The sequence below is a fragment of the Papaver somniferum genome, chromosome 7 (assembly GCF_003573695.1).
Source record: "Papaver somniferum cultivar HN1 chromosome 7, ASM357369v1, whole genome shotgun sequence".
NCBI lineage: Eukaryota > Viridiplantae > Streptophyta > Magnoliopsida > Ranunculales > Papaveraceae > Papaver > Papaver somniferum.
In genome coordinates this window covers 158,137,859-158,145,375 of record NC_039364.1, presented here as the reverse complement: position 1 = coordinate 158,145,375, position 7,517 = coordinate 158,137,859, and the positions used below count along the sequence as shown (strand labels likewise).

The following is a 7,517-nucleotide window of genomic DNA, read 5'->3' as shown; positions in this document are numbered from 1 at the left end:
ACTTCCTCCTGTAGTCAGTGATTGTATGCCAACCAAGGAGATTCTTTAGTGCCTTCCAAGGTTCTGCGTAGATAGCTAGGGTCTGGAGTAATGGTTTTGTGGGTACACCTCTGGTAAACCCTCCCGAGATTAACTCAGTTTTATTTTTATTATTTATTTTTGCTCGAGGACTAGCAAATAATAAGTTTGGGGGTATTTGATAGACGCATTTATGTGTCTAATTTGTCCTCAATGTTTCGTAGTTAGTACTTATTTTCGTCCTTATTATGGTGTTTTGTGTGTTTGTAGGTATTTTTTGGAAATAAAGCAACGGATAAGGGGCGACCACTGGATAAGGGGTGACCTTCTTTAACAAATTCAAAATTTTGTTTTGGCGGGAAAATGGTGAAGAGAACTGGCAGATTTCCAATCGGATGTTTGGACGTGATTTAGTGAGATTCAATCCCTGAAACTCTTTGGGATGACGTGATTGGGCTTATCAGGCTTGGTAAAGGCCTTTGGTTCGATCCAAATTGGCTGGATATTCCGCGAGAAGTAAAACAAGGAGCACGTCATTGAATGGAGATATTCACGGGATTTGCATGAGTTGGAATGAGTTTGTGTATGCTAGGATGACCCTAACAACCATCTGGAGTGTGAAGGAGATAAATATGGTAATTTGGCAGCTTCAGAACTCGTGGAGAAATCAAATATCTAAATTATTTCCTAAACAGACAGTGAAGAATAATGCCGAGTAATGGAAGATTATATGAAGTTATGGCGAGACATTTTGGTCCTGTTGAGTATATATAGGGTGCTGGGAACTCAGAGAGGGAGGACGGAGAGTTTGGGAGAGGAATAGAACACCACAGAGTCGAAAAATCAAGCTGCAGAAACTCCATTTCTGCTGCTGCAAAGCTGAAGAACACGAAGAACAGACTTACCAGGACAGTCGTTTTCCAACAGTGACAGCGACACAAGGACGACAGACTTATTTTCTACAGCGTTTGCGACAGAGAGTCGTGGGTCTTAGAGCAACAGTAACAGTGGCACATCCTCTGTATCGTTTTTTTTTTGGTTTGTAACAAATATAATTGTTACAAACCCGGTTTTGAATTATTTCTCCATTTTCATCATTTTTAAACACCCTTTGAGCAATAATAATGATTTTTTAGCGTGTTTCCAACAACATGATGAGAGGCTAAATTCTCGCGTAACCAAGGCAATGGATGAAGCTATTCACACATGAATAATGGGTAACTATTTCATTTTCTCTAATATTTAATTATAATTCACTCAATCACTGCTTTTGCAGAGTTCTTAAAAGTTTACATAATTTTCTTCATTAGTTGTGATTCAATTAGATACGTTATGCTTTGTTTAGATAATCTATGCTTAGGGGATACAATTTGTATTTGAGAATATGTTTGATTATTTGTGAATTAAGAAATAAAGGATTAAAAGGATAATTAGAGTTATGAAATATTTGACATCATTCATTCATGTGTAATAGTGGATTCTAGTGTCTTGGTTATTCCCAATATCTTGATATCACTTTATTTGAGTTTGCTATATTTTTAGTTTAAAAATTAAATCTAGAATCTTTTGCTTTCACAAGTCTTACGAACCTTTTTACTACAACATTATTGAATCACATCAACCTATGATGTTGTGACAGTTTGTGGTTTTAGATAAAGGTTCTGGCTCGAAATCATGACTTTTCTACTCCCGTTCGGCGAAATGACTATCACTCGGGATGATGCAAAGCAAATCACTGGTCTTGCTTTGGAAGGAAAGGTTGTGTTTGAGGGTTTGAACAATTCTATTCCTTTTGATGAGCTTTATGTCTCGGCAAAAGACTGTCTTGAGTGGAGCAAAGTTGAAGCGGAAGAAGAGTTTGAGATAGGGTATGGAGCCTCGCCTAGAGCTAAAAGGGAATTTAGTCAACCGGGTGAACTTCGTGAAACAGTTAATATGGCAAGGAAGATTAATATGATTCATCTGAGGGAGAAGTTTGAGGATTCTGGCCGCAAGACTGCTAGTGGAGTGGTGGTGATGGACGCAGAAAGAGCTAGACATACAGCTATAGCTTACTTGTTGCACGCTCTTGGGACCGTCTTTTTTCCCGATTTCTCAGTAAATAAGGTAAATGCTTGTTATTTGCAGTGGTTGAAGACTCTCAGTCTCGATCCGGAAACAAACGAGGTACCTAGGTACTCGTGGGTCACCACCCTCCTTACTGGTGTGATGGACAATCTTTGCAAAGCTTTTAGGTGGAACGAAACACAAATTACGGGATGTGTTGCTCTTATCCAGGTATCTTTTTGTTTTAATATAACAAATGTTTATTTTTTTTACTTTTATATATTGGTTTGTGTGTAATATCTCATTTATAATTTTTTTTTCTTTTTTTTTTCCGTAGTCATGGGCTTACGACCATTTTAAATACTTGAGGCCTTCTCGGGATACAAAATGGCCTCTAGAGAAACATACAGGAGGAAGATACCCCTTTGGAGGGACCCAACATAAGGATAAAGAGACAAATGGTCGTAATGAGGAAAAAGTTGGATGCTTTGACAATTGATAATGTGGTTTTTGATCCATATTTGAAACTTGATGAGGATGGAGAAGATGAAGTTGGTGAAAGAGTATTTTCTAATGTAGCGACCTATGTGGGACCTTTTTTTCATTCAACTGGGTTCGTCATTTTAGATCCTCGTAGAACGCTCCGCCAAATTGTTATTGTCCAGAAAATTGTACCTGAAGACTCTCGTTTTAAACTGAGCGTAGCCAACTCCCAATTTAAGGACAAAGATGTCAGATTGACCTATGAACCAACACCGTCAATCGAGCATTGGAATGCTCGTTCCCAAGAAGTAAACCAAATGAGTAGAAGAGCGCCTGAAGCTTCTCATGGGACTTCCGAAGCAGATGCGAATTACATAGAATGGTATCAATAGTAGGCTCATCCTTATGTGGAATTGGATCCGAAAGCACAGAGACACTTCAAGAAGGTAGAGAGTTCAAAATGAAGGACATCAATGAATGAAGAAGATGATTAGAAGAAGATGGGGTACATATACTACTATTTTTGTTTGTATATGTTGTTTTTTTTAATTATCTATCAATAATTACAGTATGTGTATTTGATATGAAAAAATAGGTTGAACGAGTTAGTTGGGTGGTCAAGGACATGACCCGTATGATTAATTCGTGTGAGAAGTTAACGGTCCCTGAACAAGGATTACTGCGGAATCGAGTTAAAGGCATAATAATCCCTGAGAAAGGAGGTCTATATGCTTATGAAGAGGACCGACCAAGGAGAGGTAAAAGGGATAGGTGTGACGGACCAGAGAATCTGGACTTCCAAGGAACCGGGTTTCGGCCCGCTTGACAAGGTCCGACTCTCTGATACGCCACTCAAGAAACTGGACTTTCAAATTTTTGGAGCCAATTTGAATTTAACCTGCAAAATGTTCATTCAATTATCCCAAGAACAACAAACTTGGGATTCTGCTAAACAAAAATCTTATTGGTCTCAAGATTGGGATTCTATGAGCATATGTCCCATACCATAATACTCATAAAATTCACCGAGGGTTCCAATTTCCAAAAAAATAAAAAAAATATAAGAGTCGGCCAATTGCCTAAAATAAATCCAATTCTAAGAATTTCATGGCCAGTTGCCACTTCCAAGATTTCCATGGCCAGTTGCCACTTCCAAGATAGTTCCCATTTCTACTAGTTCCATGGCCAGTTGCCACTTTCAAGATTTCCATGGCCAGTTGCCACTTCCAAGATTTCCATGGTCAGTTGCCATTTCTACTATTTCCATGGCCAGTTGCCACTTCCAATAATTTATACGGCCAGTTGCTGATTGTCAAGGTTGCAATCATCTCCGAATAGATGGTATGAACTGTTAAACAACAACCAACATTTTCAGATGATATGAACACCCTTGTAGAGTTGTGTTGAACCGCATAGCGGCTGCCTACGTACCCTCTCCATTGCTCGAAGGGATCAAGCACGACCGTAGTTCGTCAGTATTGATTTAGATAATATGAACCACCCTCTATGGTAGCAATTATCTCTTATGACAGATATTATGAACTACTTAGATAGTATGAACTGCTCACCCTAGCAGTAACTATCTCTAGCTTTAAATAGTATGAATTGGCCAGCAACAACTATTCCTATGCAAACTTGTGTGACCTGCATGTCATAAAGGAGTCGACATATCCCATATAATCTTATTTACCAATCAAAATTACGTGTGAATAATTTGTACGGTACACTTATCATCAAAACTCCTCAAAATGTTATCTATGTACGAGCAGATTATACCTGATTACTAATAATGGGATGGTCTTCATTTATACAATCCTTGAAACCAAACAGATACACAAGCATTTCCCAATTGATGACAATAATGGAGAGAAAAATGAAACAAAAAGCACTAAGACGATAAAGTTCATCACAACTTTGGCAGCACAGGCAGGTGTAATTCTGCAACCTATCGAATTATAATTATTTCTCTTGAAGGAAATGTGGCAGTAATACATACCGGACTTTCAACAGTTAGCACCAGGACCACAAATTAATATTTCTCTCATGCTAAATAAGGTACAGTTCGTGGTATTTTTCGCACAGTAATTCATTCCTATGTACGACCAACACGCCTCGGTCTTCTTTGAAAATGTGTAGACATATTATTTAAAATTACTTAAACAAATGATTGTAAGTTTTTTACCAAGTTCAAGTAATAAAAGACAACAGTACTAAATGAAGTCGTTAAAGCAATGTGTTCCGCCAAAACGCAAAGTTATTCCTCTTTTGGGACCAGGGGGCAATACCAAAACTAGGCTCCTTAAGGAAACATTAACATAACAGTTTCAAGATGGTTAATAGAGTTCACAGTGAAGAGAACAATGGCAACTAAAAACATCGAAATGCACTAGAAGGGTCAAACATACCAAAAGAAGAAAAGTCCTTTCCATTCACTTTAACAAGTTCATTTCTGCGTGTCCGTCTGTCCGTATTCAACGCTTTCTACAAACTCCGTTAGAAGATAGACGATACACAAAAGTTCCATGAGTCAAATGGTCAATAAATATCTACTTGATTATTGATAGCAGTACAAATGGTTTCATAAGTACAAAGTAAAGAGTTAAACCCCATGTGACTGTTCAACTTCCATTTACTTAATTTCACCAAATAGTATGAATGGAGGTCTTTGTTTTCACAACATCCTTGATATACTCGAAACTAGAAAATCAGTTGGGCATTATCTTAACATTGTTAGTAAATCCAATGATTAGGAATCAAATAGCTACCATTTTCCTTGTATCCGGCTAACAATCTAAGGTGTCATGAACAGTGCTCCCATTATATCACCACCAAGATTAACCTACTAATACAAATAAATTAACAAGAACCAACCTCACCCTTACCAGTAACCAGTTGTGAAAGCAACTACCACTATATAAGAACAATTATATTGTAACACCATTCAGTACACAGCACACAACCCAAGTTCGCATAGAAATTGAGTACCCATAGTAATTTAGATAACAGTACTTCCGTCAAAAATTTTGAAAGAAGAATATCAAACTTAGAGAGAGTTGCTGGCTTAATTTTAAAGATTAATCTATTATTTTTATCCTGACTTACCATTTCATTTCTGTGCACTTCAACTCATTATTAGGACAATTTTAGTTACCATTTCATTTTTATACCGGCAGCACAACCATTCATCCATTGGAACTAACCAATCCTAGTTACCAACATAAGAGAAAGGGTCCTGCCCACTACGAGTCTGTACTTCAAAACACTAGTGGTTAAGTACCATTATGTACCTTACAGATAGTCCTCCACCTAACTAAATTAGTAACTCAAGACCCAAATGCTAGACTTTCATTTTCCAAGCTTGTAACACTTGAGGAGAAATTACGGCACACGTGAATTCAAACATTTCACATACAGATGAGCTTATATAGTTTAACTTACGAGGGCTTGCTTTACAATCCCAACTTACGTGAGTAGGTACCTTAAAATGAAGTCGTGGACAACCACATAATGCACTTATAAATGTACAACGCAAAAATATATAGCATGCCGTAGAGGCTGCTGTGCATACTGAATTTTACAAAAGGTTTATAAAAATATAAACAGTGACTTCATTTGCTAGAAGATAATACCCATGTATTAGTTTCTTCAAATCACAAGGCATTTAGTTGGGGCATTTCGTCAAACACACAATGTACACACCGTCTTATCTCAATTTCAACAAACAATAGCATTTCCAGTTAATACTCCATTTGACAGAAATACCTCAGGCAAATGATAGGATCAAAAACTATAAATCTAATCTTCCAATATTCACATCCCTATCAAGTGGTATACAATTTAAATCAATAAATATAGCCACCAGTAGATCAGTAACAATAAATTAAGTCATTTGTTGTAAATAAGGTAAGTACCATGAACTGCAAATGTAAAAATCTCAAGAAATCTACATACAAAATTAATCATGAATTCATCATCGTATGTACTGGACTACTATTTAATTTCCATGAATTTCAAACCCATTATCAGAACAATCTTATGTACACTAGCTAGTGAATATTAATATACGATTCCAAAGAACAGTAGTATCAAAAATTTTACCTTCGAGTATGATTGCAAACGGACAATCCTACTTCCTTCTCTATTCATTTGTTTTCGAAACTTTACCAAATCATCTTATCATTTTCCACATCGAAAAATAGGAAGAAGAATTTCTCCGCAATGTCTTACAAAACAGGGACCATTAATAGCATCAGTAACTCAACGCAATCCATATATCACAAGAGCTCTCTCTCGAGCATAATCTCAGTTCAGTTTTCCTTGGATTTTCATATCACAGGTTGTTCAAGAAAAAGAAGAAAAATGATTTAGAGGAAGAAGGAGCTCCCCCCTTTTTCTTTTTCCATCTTTCTTTGTTTTTAACACCAAAAGGAAATTTACTCTAACACCCTTGACACCCTCTCTTTATCGACGTGTGTCAAGCATGCTACAAAACTCTAAAGGCACCCAAAGGTTTTAAATAAGGCAAACATTTTATTGAGGTACTAGCGACTATGATTCAGGCACCCTAAAAGCCTAAAAGACAACTAGTGTTTAAGCTTTAGGCATTCTAAGCGCAAAAATCGACTAACGGGTACACATAAACCGGAGAAAATTTACCGAGTATGACAACAAGTCTCCTTCTTCTAGCGACGACTCGCATACTCTCTCCGATGAGCAAGTTCAATCAAAGCAAGGAGAAGGTGGTCGAGACGGCCGAGGCGGTCGAGGTGGAGGTAAAAAAGGTGAAAAAGGTGGTCGTGGTCGAGGTGAAAAAGGTGGCCGTGCTGGAACAAGCGCGCGAGGTGGAGTGGTGGAGGTGAAAAGACTCCAATTCAAGATGGCAGTGGAAGAGGTAAAAAATCTAGAGTTGTAGAATAAGTTGTGGAATAGGAGAAAGATGACGATTTGGATTCGTTTTTGCGCTCCTCTTC

At 37.5% G+C, this 7,517-nt stretch overlaps 1 long non-coding RNA gene across 1 annotated transcript; it reads right to left on the bottom strand.

Moving 5' to 3' along the window:
- Positions 1–4,829: 4,829 nt before the first annotated feature.
- LOC113298877 lies at positions 4,830–6,925 on the bottom strand. Its single transcript, XR_003334449.1, has 2 exons — positions 6,646–6,925; positions 4,830–5,028 (listed from the first exon to the last, which is right to left on the bottom strand). It is a non-coding gene; the product is annotated as an uncharacterized LOC113298877 (long non-coding RNA).
- Positions 6,926–7,517: the final 592 nt, after the last annotated feature.